This window comes from Gracilinanus agilis, chromosome 2, assembly GCF_016433145.1.
Source record: "Gracilinanus agilis isolate LMUSP501 chromosome 2, AgileGrace, whole genome shotgun sequence".
Lineage (NCBI taxonomy): Eukaryota > Metazoa > Chordata > Mammalia > Didelphimorphia > Didelphidae > Gracilinanus > Gracilinanus agilis.
The window spans coordinates 467,713,162-467,730,649 of NC_058131.1; positions in this window are offsets into that span (position 1 = coordinate 467,713,162).

The window sequence follows — 17,488 nt, forward strand, 5'->3', positions numbered from 1 at the left end:
CCCATTGCCTTCAGAATCAAATATAAAATCTTCTCTTTGGACTTTAAAGCCTTTCATAACCTCACTCTACAATCTTACATTGTCTTACTCTCCTCTATGTCCTCTAGGATCCAATTACCCTGAGGTCTTTGCTGTTCTTTGCATAAGATATTCCAGCTCCTGATGGGACATCTTCATTGGCTGTCCCACCATGCCTAGAATTCTCTCTCTCTTCTTACTTCCTTCTTCTGACCTCCCTGGCTTCCTTCATGTTCTACTGGTTGCAAGCATCCTTTTATGGTCCCCTTAATGTTAATGCCTTAATCCTGAGATTACCTTCAGTTTGTCCTATATATACCTTGTTGGTATCCAGACATTTGTATTTGGTCTCTCATTATATTGTGAACTCGAAGGCAAGGATTATTGTTTTTCTTTGCATTCCTGACACTTATAATCCTTAACACATAATAGATGTTTAGTATAATTAATTTAATAGATATTTAATAAATGTGATTGATTAATAAATTAATAAACATTTAATAAATACTTATTGACATGACTTGATTTATCTACAAGGGAACAGTTTTAAACAAATGTAAATCAGTTTCTTATATATTTTGGATATGAGACCTTTATTAGAGAAATATGGTGTGAAGATTTTTTTCCTATTTACCTTTTCTCTTCTGATTTTATAACTACATTAGATTTGTTTATATAAAAAAAATTTAATTGTATATAATCAGGATTGTCCATTTGATCCTTTGTAATCCTCTCTATCTCTTGCTTAGCCATGAACTCTTCCCCTACCCATATATCTGAAAAGGAATTTGTTTATGATATGATCTTTTAAATCTAGGCCATGTGTCTATTTGGGGCTTATCTTGTTATGTGGTGTGAATTGTTGGTATAAACCTAATTTCAGTCAAACTGCTGTCTGATTTTCCTAACAGTTTTTATAAAATAGTGAGGCTCCCAGTAACTAGGGTATTTGGGTTTATCAAACATTATGCCATTATGTTTATTTGCTTCTGCACGTCGTGTACTGAGCTCTCCTCCCCTCCCAATCAGTAGCAAAATGTTTTATTGATTATCACTTTGCAATACACTTTGAGATCTGCTACTGATAGACATCTTTCTTTCCCACACTTTTTTTCATTATTTATCCTTGAAATTCTAGCTTTTATTTGTTCCTTTATATGAATTTCATTATCATTTTTCCTAACTCTATAAAATACTCCTGCGGAAGTACTATTATTTTTATTATATCAGCTTGACCTAGTCATAAGCAATTGATATTTCTTTAGTTATTTGTCAACTTTATTTCTGTAAAGAGTTTTTAAAAGATGTATTCTGGATTGAGAGTCAGGCCTAGAGAGAGAAAGTCCTGGGCTCAAATCTGGTTTCAGACACTTCCTAGCTATGTGATCCTGGGCAAGTCACTTAACACCACCCCCCACCCGCCCTCCCAACCCCACCCCACCATTGCCTAACCCTCATCACTCTTCTACCTTAGAACCACTACATAGTATTGATTCTCAGATGGAAGGTAAGGGTTTTTATTTTTATTTTATTTTATTTTATTTTTTACATTTTTTTAAACCCTTAACTTCTGTGTATTGGCTCCTAGGTGGAAGAGTGGTAAGGGTGGACAATGAGGGGTCAAGTGACTTGCCCAGGGTCACACAGCTGGGAAATGTCTGAGGGCATATTTGAACCTAGGACCTCCCGTCTCTAGGCCTGATTCTCAATCCACTGAGCTACCCAGCTGCCCCAAGGGTTTTTATTTTTTTTTAAGTATTCATAAGGTTTCTCAGTGTATCTTGGTAGGTATACTCATATGTTTTATGTTTTTTTTGAATATAATATTTGTACTTACTTTTACTTATATGTAGATTTGTTACTGGAATTTGGTACTATCAAATTAACAAAATAATGTCCAAAACTTTTTAGTATCTGTGTTGATGTGATCATATGTTTTCTTTACTTAAATTATTACATTTATAGTTGCAATTATGAATCAACTCTGTATCCCTGGTATAATGTATACCTGGCATAATGTATAATCTTTCTAACATCATAGTTTTTTTCTAATATTGAAATTTTTGTGTATTAACAATCATTAGGTATATTGATGTAGTTTTATTTTTCTAATTTATCTCTCCCTGGTTTAATCAAGATGACAACATAAAAAGAGATTGGAAGAACACTTTCTTTTCTTATTATTACAAATAGCTTATATAATTTGGAATTTGTTCTTTGAACATTTGAAAGGAATCACTTGTAAATCTATCTGGTCTTGGGTTTTCTCTTTGGAAGTTTGATAATGCATGTTCAATTTCTGTTTCTGATATTGGGTTATTTAGATAGTCTATTTCTTTAGATAATCTGGGTATTTGTTAATCCATTTTTTCCAAGTTATTGGTTTTGTTAGCACATAATTGGATGAAATGTTCTGATTATTTCCTTTATCTTCTTTTCAATTGTTGTGAGTTTTTGTTTTGATATGAACAAAGAAGAGAGAAAGGATACATTTTTGCTAATTAAAAAAATATATAACTTAAAATGAGCTCCTGATTTTATTTATCAGTTCAATAGTCTTTTTGCTTTTAATTTTACTAAGTTCTTTTTTAGTTTTCAGAATTTCTCTTGTTTCTTTGTTGGGGATTTTTGATCTTTTTGTCACTCAAGTTTTTTTTTTAAACCCTTACCTTCCATCTTGGAGTCAATACTGTGTATTGGCTCCAAGGCAGAAGAGTGGTAAGGGTAGGCAATGGGGGTCAAGTGACTTGCCCAGGGTCACAAAGCTGGGAAGTGTCTGAGGCCAGATTTGAACCTAGGACCTCCTGTCTCTAGGCCTGGCTCTCAATCCACTGAGCTACCCAGCTGCCCCCTCAAGTTTTTTTTTAAGCTGTGTGATCAATTCATTGATTTATTCTCACTCTTTTGTAATTTTTCCCTTAAGAATTGTTTTACAATAATTATGATATGATGTAATTTTTTCCTTAAGAACTGCATCGCAATAATTATATGATGTCTCATTAATGTCATTCACCAGATGAAATTTTCTATTGTTTTCATAATTAGTTCTTTGATCCATTAATTCTTTAGAATAATGTTATTTAATCTCTAAATACTTTTTAATTCTTTCTTTAAGGAACTCTTCATTGAATATATTTTTGTTTCATCATAACTAATAAATGATATATTTAGTGTTTCTACTTTTCTATACTTTTGAAGACTTTTTATTACCCCAATAAATGGTCAACTTTTGTAAAAAATGTCATGTACACTTTAGAAGCATGCCAATTCCTATTTACTTTCTATCATTGCCAGAAATGTGTCATGTATAATTTTCCTAAAGTTTCACTTATGTTCTTAATCTTCCTTCTTGCTTATCTTTTAATTGTATTTGTCTAAGTCTAAAAGGTGAACATTAAGGTCCCTTACTATTATAGCAGCATATACTTCTCCCTCTAATTGAATTAATTTTTCCTTTAAGCATTTAGATGTTATGGTATTGGTGAAAATATATTAAGAACTAATATTTATTCGTTGTCTGCAGTGCCTTTAAACATAATGTAATTTCTCTATTTACCTCTTCATGTTTTATGTTCAAAATACCTTTACATTTATTATAGCTTTATCTAAACTCATGATTTGTTGTCATTGCTTTTTTGAGTTCAGCTAAAGCATAAGAGACTCTGATAAAGCCTCTAATTTTAATTTTGCATGAATCTTTGTTTCAACTATGTTTCTTATAAATAACAGTGCCAGATTCTGTTTTCTAATCCATTCTACATTTTCCATTTAATGAGTAAGATTTTCCATTTAGATTCATTATATTTGATACCTTTGTGCTTCTTTCAATTCTGTTCTCTTTTACTTTTCCTTCTCTTTGCTCCCACTGCCCTCTTTACAAATAATAAGATGGTAAGGAGAAGGCTTTTGATTAATACTTGTGATCTACAGATAAAATAGTTTATTTCCTCTCTATTGTAGCTCTGTCTACAATCCCAGGTTTCTATTTTTTCTTTTCTTCCCCTTCAGATTCCCCATTCCTCTCTCCAACATTCAAATCTGTTTTGCTTATGATTATTGTGTTACCTATCTTGCCTTCCCGCCTAGATCCCTCTATCCCCATTCTTTATCCCTTTTCTCTCCTATTTCCTTTTTGAATTTAATGTATTTCTATACTGAAATCTGTGTTTGTGTAATTGTATTCAACAACTCTCTATCCTATTCTGAAAGTGAGGTTCACAGGATTCTTACTCCCTTCTTATCACTTCCTCTGTGATTCTATACTACTATTACTAAGATTAAGTGATAGTGATTTTCCCACTTTTCTCCTCCTTTCTTTTCTACATGTAGAAAAGGAAAAAGGAGTAAGACTAGAGAAAGTGCTACTAGGAGAGGCCAGAGCCCAAGCAGCTTGCCTCCTTGATACCCAGCAAAAAACCCAACAACCACCTCCACCAACAACCCAACAACAACAACAACAACCTTGACCAGTTGTAGGATTCACCTCTTTAAGCAAATGTGTTATTTGCAATTTTGGGGGTTCCATTGAGAGTTATATGTGGCTCATTTGAGTTTTAAATATTTAGATATATGACAAACTTCCTATGGACGTTTGGGGGACTTGGAAACTACATTTCCCAGGATTCAATGGTTTTCTGGTCTTACGTGATGATGTGAGTGAACATAAAGCGTAGCTTAAATAGAGAGAACTTGATTGGGACGTCCTCTTTGGTAGGAGGGAGCCAGGTGGGAGAAGGTATGGCAGGGAATTGGAATTAGATCTTAGCAGGTGTGTGGTCATCTTATATTTTACCAACATAGCCTTAATTAAAATATTAATACTTCTTTTCACATCATTCTATATTTATCATAACAGCACAAATCCACACTAGGATGTCAGAAAAGGGAACCCTGGGAGGTGTAGGGAATGCTGGGTGATGTAGTACCTAGAGTACAATTTTTTTAAACCCACATTCCCCCCTTAGGATACATTGGGAGACCAGTTTCCCCAATGGATCATTTTAAACACAACCAACCTATAACTCTAAAGATCCTCAATAAAAGGTGCACACAGTATTACAGTTTCCAAGGGGAAATTATAATAATTTGGGGATAAAAAGGGAAATAAAAGAGAAATAGGACAAAACCAATGATTGCTAGGTGCATTGACAAAAATCCAATTAAGGGGTAGTCCCCTTTGGTATAAGAGTATACATTCAAAATAAATGCATTCAACCCCCCCCAAAGTTAAATTCAGCACATCTGAAAGTTCATTCAGGATACTTTGGAGCAGTGTGTAGTCTCTGAAGACATCTTCATGGCATCTTCTGCAAGCAGTTCACTTTTCCAGATTCTGGGAGTTAGAAAGTCTCTTATTCCAAAATTACTCTAAAAAGAAATCAAAGTTTGCAAAACAGGATAAACACACATTCCCCCCTGAGGAGGATATTGACAAATACATGGATCAAGCAGGGATACATGGCTGAGTTATGAGGTATATGAATCATTTGCCAAAAAAAAAAAATCAAAAACATCAGAAAATCCAAATAAAGAAAAAAAGGTATGTAAAAAATATGTAAAAATCCCAAGTAAGTAAATATAAAATTATAATAGGTCCTTGAATCAGGGCCTGATTAAAGTGATTCATGTCCCATCTGGGTCACCAATTGTAGAAAAGGAAAAAAGGGGTAAGGCTAGAGAAAAGGGTGCCAGGAGAAACAAGAGCCCAAGAAGCCTCCCTCTTCGAGCCCCAGCAAAAAACCCAACAACCACCTCCATCAACAACAACCCAACAACAACAACAACCCTGTCCTGGTATAGGATCCACCTCTTTAAGTACAAATAATGGACTTTTGTCCCATATCAAACCCACACCAGGATGTCAGAAAAAGCAACCCTGAGAGGTGTGGGGAACGCTGGGGGACATAGTCCCTGGGGTACAATTTTTTTAAAAACCCCACATACAATATAGTCTCATGCACTTACTATTTTTGTATTCTCCCATGACCATCAAAGCAGAACAAAACCATCCAGAGACTCTCTGTCACTTTTACTTTGTGACCCTTAAAGAAATTATAGTTATAAGAAAACATTTGTTTCTTATCTTCCAATTAATATGTAAATAATTCATCCCTGCATACATTCATCCAAGTAAATAAATAATGTGTTAAACAAATTTGTATATTTCTCTTGGGTGTTGGCATTTCAATTCCAAAATTTCTTTTCATTTCTAGCCTTTTCATCTGGAATACTACCAAGTACTCTGCACCATGAGATACATAAATAGGTAGATAGGTAGCTAGCTAGATTGACTATTTATTTAGTGCTTAGTATGAGCTAGGCAACATGCTAAGCACAGGGACTATAAATGCAAGCAAAGAAAGATAGTCATTATCCTTAAGTTATATTCTAATGGGCAAAGACAACACATGAATGAGAATTAGAAAGGAGGGATGTAGAAGAAGGTATAGAGGGGAACAAGGTGGAAAATTGCTGAGAGTCAGGAGCTGATCCAAGAGAGAAATGATGACGGATGAATTGGTTTCTTCTTGAAATAATGATGCTATTCAGGATGGTTGTTGTCCTTCATACTCCAAGAGAGCCAAAATGACATTGTGATGTCTTTTAACCAGTACATAAATTTTATTTAAGTGAAACAGAGTTGCACAAAGTCATCAGCCAGACTTTCTCTTCCAGAATCATTGAAGTCTAAAAACAAAAGTCAGGATGACTGGTGATGGCCCAGGATGCAGTGGATGACCTTGGCTTCTCCAATGACCTACCAAGCTCTAAGTGCTCCATAGCATCCACTTCAGCGGCCTTCCTGACCATCGGAATTAAATGTTCTTATCCACCCACTCCACTAGGAGTAGTCTTCACATGCCTGGGATAGATACCCCACTAACTTATTGACAGATTTGAGGTCTTTTGGTTGCTCTCAACCTGATTTAGCACATCTGCCAAGATAGTTTTACCAGGGTGTGGCTACTGTGAATGTTACAGCTTCTTAGAACCACAAGTGAGAGATAGGTGGCAAGAGGACACCTAAGGAGGAAAGCAGCTCTGGAAAGAGCTCATCAGCAAGCCCTCACACCAGTGGTACTAGACTTCCCTGAACATCCTATACCCTTAGTCAGGAACTTACCTATCAGAGAATGAGTCCATTTTTTTTTCTCTGTAGAATTACACTTAGTTTTGTTCGATACGTATCCAAGCTCATAAGCTTTTACCTTTTGCTTTCTGGAATCTCATAATCCAAGCTCATGGAGGCATAATGTTGAAAGCATAAGTAATTATTTAGAAAGGATCATAGAGTGCTTGGTGAGGGGATTTACCTGAGGCCTTCAAAACAAAGCAAAGAAACTTCATCTTTAATCAAGAAACAATATGGAATCACTATCAGTTTTTGAGCAATAAAATTATGGGCAGCTTGGTGTGGGGGGCTAGAGGGCCATCCTTGAATCTATAAAGGCTTAGGCTCAAGTCTGACCTGTGATGTATATTTCTTATGTGACCCTAGGCAAGTCACTTAATGTCTTACTGCTCTATAAAGTGACTTAACATTTCACTGCTCTGGGAAATTTTTTAAGCCACTTTCTGAGAAAGTCCTAAGTTTCCTCACCTGGAAGTTCTCCATTTGAATGAAACCATGGGCCAATTCCCTTTATCTAAAATGGCTGCACCATATTTTTAGAAAAGAAAGATTATTCTGTTAGCAGTGTGAAGGAAAAATGGGAAGGCAGATGGGTACGTGCAAGGAGGCTATTGCAGTAGTCTAAGGGAAGATAATAATAGAGAAGAGGCCCAGATGCTAAAGATATTACAGAAATGGAATAGACAGAATCAGTAAGTTTTTAAAAGGGAGAGCTAAGGTAAAGTTATAGTTAAATCTAAAGCTACAAATATGGGAGATTAAGTGAATGGTGACACTGAACATAGAATAATAAAATTAAAAGAAAGATCAAATGAAGAGTGAAAATGAGGACTTTGACTTTGTACAAGCTTTGAGGTACAAGTGAGATATCTGGGTAGATATGTTTTGTAGACAGTTTAAAATTACAGAAATTAGAATATGAAAAGATCTTATGTCATTCAGTCTTCTAATTGCCAATCCATATTTTACTGAGACCTAGCAAGAAATTTATCCGAGGTTTTAAAGAGAATAAGAAAAAGAACTAGGAGAAAGTTCATGTACTCTGACTCCAAATCCAGTATTCTTTCTATTGCTCCATGCTACCTATAATATGGATGCATGTCTGGGGCTCAGAATAGAGATAGAAATTTGATCATTAAAAATAAAGACTCACGGGGGCAGCTGGGTAGCTCAGTGGATTGAGAACCAGGCCTAGAGACGGGAGGTCCTAGGTTCAAATCTGGCCTCAGACTCTTCCCAGCTGTGTGACCCTGGGCAAGTCACTTGACCCCCATTGCCTACCCTTACCACTCTTCTGCCTTGGAGCCAATACACAGTATTCACTCCAAGACGGAGGGTAAGGGTTTAAAAAAAAAAATAAAGACTCACTAAAGGACAGAAGAGAGAAAGAGGAAAAGAAGTCCAAAGACAATATCTCTGGGAAGACCAATGCTAAAGGATTAGAAGGAAGATAAAGAGTTAATGATGAAGACAGAGAAGGAAGTATTTTAGAGGTAGAAGGAAAACCAAGAGATTGTAACATTTTTGAAGCTGAGGGAGCAGCAAGCATCTGGAAAGGATGTTCAATAGTGTCAGAAGTTGAAAAAAATGTAAGGATGATCATCCCCAACAAAAGACTGCTGGATTTGACGATGGACAGTTGCTATAACCTTAGGGAAAGTTAGTTTTGATCAATTCATGGAACTGAAGGCTGATTGCAAGAGGTTGAGGAGAGGGGCTCATGAAGTGAAGCTTATTAGTAAGGAAGGGGAGACATAGGCAACTTTTTTGAGTTTAGCAGTAAAAAGGAGGAAAAGATTGAATAGAAATTGGATGGGCTAGAAGAGTCAAGGAAAGTTTTTTTGGTTTTGCTTTGTGTTATTTTATTGAAATTGAGGAAACCTGAGCATATATTGTTGCATGATTAGAAGGAGTCCATGGTGGAGAAGATATTCGAGAAAGAGGTATAGATCAAATTCCATAATTTATATGTCCATAAGGTATCAATCTACTTTTTGCCTACTTTGACTAAAATTTGTATTGAAGTGTTTCCTATTCAAAAATTTTGGAAATATTTAGGCTATCTTAACTGCACAAACATGTTTACAAACCATTTCTACCACAAAGAACAAATAATAATATTTGGCATTTTGAAGGATATAATACAAGGATTTCTTTCTGACAAAATGGTTCAAATAGGTATTTCCTATCTGAAAACCGAAATGCTTTTTGACAAAGAAAATAGATCCACAAATAAATGTTTTGATTGTCAAGATATTTCCAAATAATTCTTCTGAAATAAGTATCATTTTAGTCAATCAATCAATCAACATGTATTAAACACTATGCTAAGCACTGGGGATATTAAAAGAGGCAAAAGACAGTCCTACTCTCAGAGATCTCACAATCTAATGGAAGGGAGGGTGCAGCTAGGTGGCTCAGTGGATAGAAAGGCAGGCCTAGAAACAGGAAGTCCCATATTCAAATTTAGCCTCAGATACTTACTACCTGTATGATCCCAAGGCAAATCTCTTTACCCCATTGGCCTGGCCCTTACAGATCTTGTGCCTTAGAACCAATCTTGATTCTAATACAGAAGGTAAGGTTTAAAAAACAACAATCTAATAAGGAAGACAACATACAAACAAATATATATATGAAACAAGCTATATAGAGGATAAATAGGACTAATTAACAGGGGGAAGGCACTAGAATTAAGAGGAGTTGGAGGTTTCCTGTAGGAGGTAAGATTTTAGATGACACTTAAAGGAAGCCAGGGAGGTTAATAGGTGTATGAAGGATAGAGAGTATTCCAGGCATGGAGAACAGTCAGAGGGATGCCTGGAGCCAAGAGATAGAGTGTCTTGTTTATGGAACAGCCAGGAGGCCAGTGTCACTGAATCAAAGTGTGTCTAGGAGTAAAATGTAAGAAGACTGGAAAGGTCAGAGGAGGCTAGCTATAATAAGCTTTGAATGCCAAACAGAGCATTTTGTATTTGATCTTGGGGGCAATAGGGACCACTGGAGTTTATTTGGAATATAGTTATAGATGTTGACATACTATGTAACCTAATTGAAATGTAGATGTCAGATTTAGCAAAAAGGAAGACTGAAATATTCTGGAATGATCAAATGTGATAGACTTTGCTACCATCAATAATACAATGATCCAAAACAATTTTGAGGGACTTATGACAAAGAATGCCACCCACCTTCAGAGAAAGAACTGTTGGAGTAGGAATGCAGATGAAAGCATATGATTTTTCACTTGTTTATTTGGGTATATGATTTGGGGTTTTGGTTTTATAAGATTATTCATTTATAAAAATTAATAATATAGAAATGTGTTTTATATAACAATCCATATATAGCCCAGACTTAATTGCTTGTCAGCTCTAGGAGAGGTAAGGGAAGAAAGGAGGGAAACAATTTGGATTATATAACTTTGGAAAACTTATGTGGAAATTTGTTATTACATGTAATTGATAAATAAATAAATAACCTGGAAAAAATGAAGGCTGACAAATAGGCAGGTAGACATGGCTATCTTGCCATTTAAATGATTCCCCTTGTTTGAAACTTGGATACTCTAACAACTCCTAAATGCAATTGTGAGCTCAGATGAACACCTTGTGAATTTTATGAAAACAGTTAATTATGTTACAATTTGGCAGCATGCCACAATAAAAAAGACAATTTGATTCAGCCACTGTCACAGGATTTTAATTCCAAACTTTTCAATTATGTGATTGTGGGCAAGTTACTTAACCCTACAGAGCCTCAGTTTCCTCATCTGTAGAATATTGCTTCATTGCTTACCTCCAAAAGTTGTGTGTGAGAAAAGAGCATTTCAAATATTAAAATGCTACTTTCATGTGAGTTCTTCATGTTAGATTACTTTAATAATCAATAACTTCACCATCATAAATGGTGAAAATGACTCAAGAAATATGAAGGCTATCGACCAGTGATTCCCAAAGTGGGCGCCACTGCCCCCTGGTGGGTGCTGCAATGATCTGGGGGGGGGGCAGGGCAGTGGTGGCCACAGGTGCATTTATCTTTCCTATTAATTGCTATCAAAATTTTAAAAAATTCATTTCTAGGGGCGCTAGGTAATATTTTTTCTGGAAAGGGGGCAGTAGGCCAAAAAAGTTTGGGAACCACTGCTATAGACTAACAATAGGTAGGATTTTAGAGTATGAGTTTAGGCTCAAAAACCTTTCTCTGCCATTTATTGGGCAAAAAGCTTCATCTTTCTAGGTCTCTGTTTCCTAATTTGAAATGAGGGCATTGGATTCAGACTTCAGTGTTATAAGCATTATCTGCCATATAGTTCAGGCTAATTTTTCCTTGAAAGGTATTAGAACTATCCTTAATACTTAATTGCTTCTGGGGACTAAGGCTCAGCCCATTGGTATAACTTCCTGATGTCCTGTATGTAAAAAAGCATGGGGAATTAGGAGCTCCTGCTTGAAGTTTCTAACCATTCATTTGTTGTTCATCCTTCCCTGTTCTTCATTATCACTATGACCTCCAATTCCTTTATTCTTCAGTTCTTTCTCAGATCATCATCCCCTGCACTGGGACATATGGAATGTTTAGGAAGGTCTAGCACCTCTTGTATAAGAGTTTCCAGGGCTGCTCCTTCATTTTTGGTGTCCTTCTGTCACCTAGCTCTCGTCTGTGGCTATAAAAAGCTGTAGCATGCACAGTGGCCACACCTAAGTAAACCATCTTGGCAGATGGGCTAAACCTGGTTGAGGGTAGCAGACAGGTCTCAAACTCATTGATTGGTGAGTAAAGGGGAATATCTACCACAAGCATGTGAAGACTTCCAGTGGTAGAATGAGCAGATGAGAACAATTAATTCCAGTGGCCATGAAGACAAGCTGACCCGGCAGATTAGCAAGTAGAATATGAAATCCAGAAACAACGCTCTATCCTTGCTGCATATCCTTTATCCTATGGCCAAGGAAACTACCTTTTATTAACTATCCTATGATTGTTTCATTTCATTCTAATAATGAACTTCCAGATTTGTCTCAGTCAAGCCTGACTTAGAACAACCTCTAAGTCCTCGGTTCTGTGAACTTTAAAAGTATTATAGGTTAGACCTGCCCTAGGACAATCTGGTGGTTCAAGCTTGAGACTGGAGTAAACTGGGACATTTGGAAGCTGTTAGCTTAGCTATAACATCAGGATATTCAGCAAGAATACAGCACTGGTTTAGGTAGAGGGAACCCCTGTTAATTTCTTTTATCCTTACCTGGAAATAATTCTGGTCAGCTGGATTATATTAGAATAGGCACCTGTTCTTCATGCCCTAGATGACCTGGAAGATGCAAGCCTTTCCTCTTTTGGACCAGCTGAGTCTCAGTAACACCTTTCCTCTCTTTAGGGGGAAAAAAAAAACCCATAACAACCAGCGCTGATGAAGATGTGGCACACGTGTAGAGCTGGCACTCCAGGAGTTCCTCCTCTTCCCAGAGCCTGAGGACATTTTTTTGCATGCCCCACCCCTCTTGTCCAGCCCAAAGCAAGCACTTTCTCCCTCAACTCTCTCTGGTTATTTGGGGCTCACAACTTGAATTTGTCCTCTGGGCACTCAAACTGGGAAAAAGTTTACCAAGGAGGAATGGTAGGGATATTAGGCACTGTATCTGTACAAAATCAGGGAATTAAAAGAGCAAATCTGTCAAATTCAGCTGTTTTTCCAAGGTTTACCTGTCTTTCGCCACTTTCACAAATGAAAAGCTGCAGATAGCTACACTGGTGTTAGACATTTAATATTGTGAATATCTTCAAATCAGTGTGTAGTCAGATTTGCATGTTGCAACTTAAACGTTTTGCATACTGTTTCATCATGACCCTAAATGACAGTAAGTTTTTGCCTAAGACATTAAAGCCTTTCCAGTAATAAGGAAGGGTATTTCATATGCTTTGGAAATCAAGCTAACTTTGTTTGAACTTGTTATGGGGGAGGACTTTCTATGTTGAAAGGTTGAAAGTGATGAGTAATGATAGTGATGAAAAAAGAGAAGGAAAGACTTCTAACCAAACATTTTGAGAATACACAGAAGAAAAGGGGACATACAAGGTAGTTTTCTTACATGTTAAATTTAGTATACATTTTTAAACACAAACTAAGTCAGCAGAAGTTCACAATTTCATGTATAGTCTTCCTTTTTGTACTCTTTTGATTCTTGAAATTATCTTGTCTGCTTCTGTTTGTTAACTTCATAATATTTTTTTCAATTTAGAAGAAATTAAGCTCAGAATTCTATAAAAATTAAAAGAAAACTCAATGAGAAACACTCAACCTACTGGCTATCTTATGACATTAAAAAAATTTAGCCCAGGTATTGATTTTCTTTGCATTGAAATCAATGTTAACAGTTTAACAATAGCTAACCCAATTACTAATGATCCCACAATTAACACAAGAACACAAATCATTGACTTCAAGTACATATTAAGTTGGTTTTAGGAAGTCATTCCTTCTTTCTGTTCTCTGAGGCTATTGATCAAGTCTATCATAATTTCCAAATGGAATTCCGGCTTTTATGTTAGAACAAGGAAGTAAAAATATCTCTTAAAAGAGATATCAAGCTACATTGACTGGGTTAAAAGGTCAATGCAGAAGTGGAAAAGAAAATTGAAGTCACATCTAAAGGTCAGATGGGAAAGTGGATAAAATAGCCTTTTTTTTGTCACTATAATATTTTGATTTGAGACGCAGCATGGTGCAGAGGAAGGCAGCTAAATGACATAGTGGAAAGAATGCCAGGCCCGGAGTCAAGAAGACTTATTTTCCTAAATTCAAATCCAGTCTCAGACATTAACTAGCTGTTCGACCCTTGGCAAGTCATTTAACCCTATTTGCCTCAGTTTCCCTCATCTGTAAAAAGAGCTGGAAAAGGAATTGGTAAACTGCTCCATTATCTTTGCCAAGGAAATCCTAAATGGGGTCATGAAGAGTTAGACATGACCAAAAAAATAACTGAACAAACCTGGTGCAGAGAAACTGGTCTCAAATCCTGAATTCAGTTCTTGCCAGTGACAAAACATAATAAATGTATGACCCTGGATAAGTCATTTAGATTCTCAGTGTATTTTCAAAAAATCCTTACCTTCTGTCTTAGTATTAGTTTTTTTTTTTTAATTTTATTTTTTAGAAAAAATTTTTCCATGGTTCCATGATTCATGTTCTTACTCTCCCTTCCACCCCCCAACTCCCCCAGCTGACACAAATTTCCCATGGTTTCTTCCATATTATTGATAATTGTTCTAGGGTGGTCATTAAGAGTCTACATCCAAATCATGTCCACATCAACCCATGTGTTCAAGCAGTTGTTTTTCTTCTGTGTTTCCACTCCTGTAGTTCTTCTTCTGAATGTGGGTATCGTTCTTTTCCATAAATCCCTCAGAGTTGTCCTGGATCATTGCATTGCTGCTAGTATAGAAGTCCATTACATTCAATTTTACCACAGTGTATCAGTCTTTGAGTATAATGTTCTCTTGGTTCTGCTTCTTTCACTCTGCATCAATTCCTGGAGGTCATTCCAATTCACATGGAATTCCTCCAGTTTATTATTCCTTTGAGCACAGTAGTATTCCATCACCAACAGATACCACAATTTGTTCAGCCATTCCCAATCGAAGGGCATACCCTCGTTTTCCAGTTTTTTGCCACCACAAAGAGTGTGGCTATAAATATTTTTGTTCATGTCTTTTTCCCTATGATCTCTTTGGGGTACAAACCCAGCAATGGTATGGCTGGATCAAAAGACAGGCAATCTTTTAGAGCTCTTTGGGCATAGTTCTAAATTGCCATCCAGAATGGTTGGATCAGTTCACAACTCCACCAGCAATGCATAGGTTTAGATCAACATCTCACACCCTACACCAAGATAAATTCAGAATGGATGAATAACTTGAATATAAAGAAGGAAGCTATAAGTAAATTAGGTTAAACACAAAATAGTAAACTTGTCAGATATCTGGGAAAGGAAAGATTTTAAAACCAAGCAAGAATTAGAAAAAATTACAAAATGTAAAATAAATAATTTTGATTACATTAAAATAAAAAGGTTTTGTACAAACAATAACAATATAACCAAAATCAGAAGGGAAACAACAAACTGGGGAAAAATCTTTATAACAAAAAACTCTGACAAAAGTCTAATTACTCAAATATACAAGGAGCTAAAACATCAAGCCATTCCCCAATCGATAAATGGGCAAGGGACATGAATAGGCAATTTTCAGATAAAGAAATCAAAACTATCAATAAGCACATGAGAAAGTGTTCTAAATATCTAATAATTAGAGAAATACAAATCAAAACAACTCTGAGGTATCACCTCACACCTAGCAGATTGACTAAAATGACAGCAGGGGAGAGTAATGAATGTTGGAGGGGATGTGGCAAAATTGGGACATTAATGCATTGCTTAGTATTAGTTCTAAAAAAGAAAAGTCACAAGGGCTAGGTAATGAGGGTAAAGTGACTTGTCCAGGGTCACACAGCTAGGAAGTGTCTGAGGTCAGATTTTAATCTACTTCCTCCCATCTCCAGGCCTGCTATTCAATGCAGACTCTCAGTATTTTAGGCAATTCTCTCTAGGACCATAAGTTGCAGAGAAAGGGTTCACTGGCATTGGCAGACATTTCCTTACCCAGGAGTTATCTACTCCATAGAAATCACAGGCCATTCCTCATCCCTAATATTTTTATCTCTATAATATTTTTCATGGTTGAATCTCTGATCCATGTTTGCAGATTACAGATGCTATGTTGGGGGGAAAAAGGACATTTAATTCTCATCATCATGACATTATGATCAAGATTTATTTGCCTAATGGTAAACTCAGCCAAACTTGGGATCTGTTGGAAAACGATCCAGTTTTAAATCCAGCAAAATGAATCTCACTGTCAGAAATATCAGCCGCCTTTAAAGTAAGCAATAACTTTATAAGCAGAGGGAGGATGACAAAAACTGTGGTAGCTATTACACTGAACATTAATGGATGTGATGAATCCTTTGTGGCCAACTGGATTCAATTCAAGCCTTTATTAAGTACCTACAATGTACCGGGAACTGTTCTAGGTGTATGGAGATGCAAAGAAAAAAAACAAAATAATCTCAGCTCTCAACAATCTTATATATGGAGGTGAGTAGTATATAACATGTACACAAGGACAAATAAGTAAACATGAAATTGATATATATAATAAATAAGTTTTTGGAGGAGTACTAACAATTAAAAGTTCAGAAAAGACTTTTTGTAGGCCACATCTTGAAAAGAAGACTTGAAGAGAGCTAGGGATTCCAAAAAATGGAGATGAGTAGGAAAAACATTCCAGGCATGGTAAGTGGTTTATATTAATCAGGAGTGTGAGATAGAATTTCATCAGTCAATAAGCATTTATTTCTTTATTTTATTTTATAAAAACTTTGCCTTCTGTCTTAGAATGGATACTAAGTAAGTATTGGTTTCAAGGTAGAACAATAAGAGCCAGTCAGCTGGGGTTAAATAAGACTTGCCTAGAGTTACACAGCTAGAAAGTATCTGAGGCCAGATTCGAACCAGAACCTCCCATCTCTGGGTCTAGCTCTGTATCCACTCAGCCACCTAGCTGCCTCTTAATAAGCATTTATTAAGCACTTACTATATACCAGGCAATGTACTAAGCTTTGGCTAGGGATACAATGAAAGAAAAAGAAAAACAGTCCCCAAATTTGAAGGTTTCATAGTCTTAACAAGTGAGACAATATGTAAACAATTATGTACACATTGTATACAGAATAAATAGGAAATAGTCAACAGAGGGAAGGAACTAGAATTGAGAAGTCTTGGGAAAGATTTTCTGTAGAAGATAAGATTTTAGCTGGGTTTTGAAGGAAGTCAGGAAAGGCTGGAGGCTAAGATCAGGAGGGAGATCATTTCAAGCATGGGAGACAGCCAGTGAAAACTCCAGAGCTGAGATGGAGTGTCATGTTCCAGAAATAGCAAGAAGGCCAGAATTATTGGATCAAAGAATGAGTGGGTATGGGTGGTATAACATGGAAGAAGGTTGTAGAGATATCAAGGAGCTAGGTTATGAATGGTTTGGGATGTCAAACAGAGAGGATTTTGCATTTGATCTTTGAGGTGATAGGGAACCATTAGAATTTATTGCATGGTGGATATGGGCAATATTTAGGAAAATCACTTTGCTTGCTGAGTGGAGGATTGACTAAATGGAATAGGGAGAAATTAGTGGCAGGCAGATACACCAGCAGGCCATGGTAATAATCCAGGAGTGAGAAGATTTTGAGGGAGCACCAAGTATGGGAATTTGTCTGGAATGCAGCAT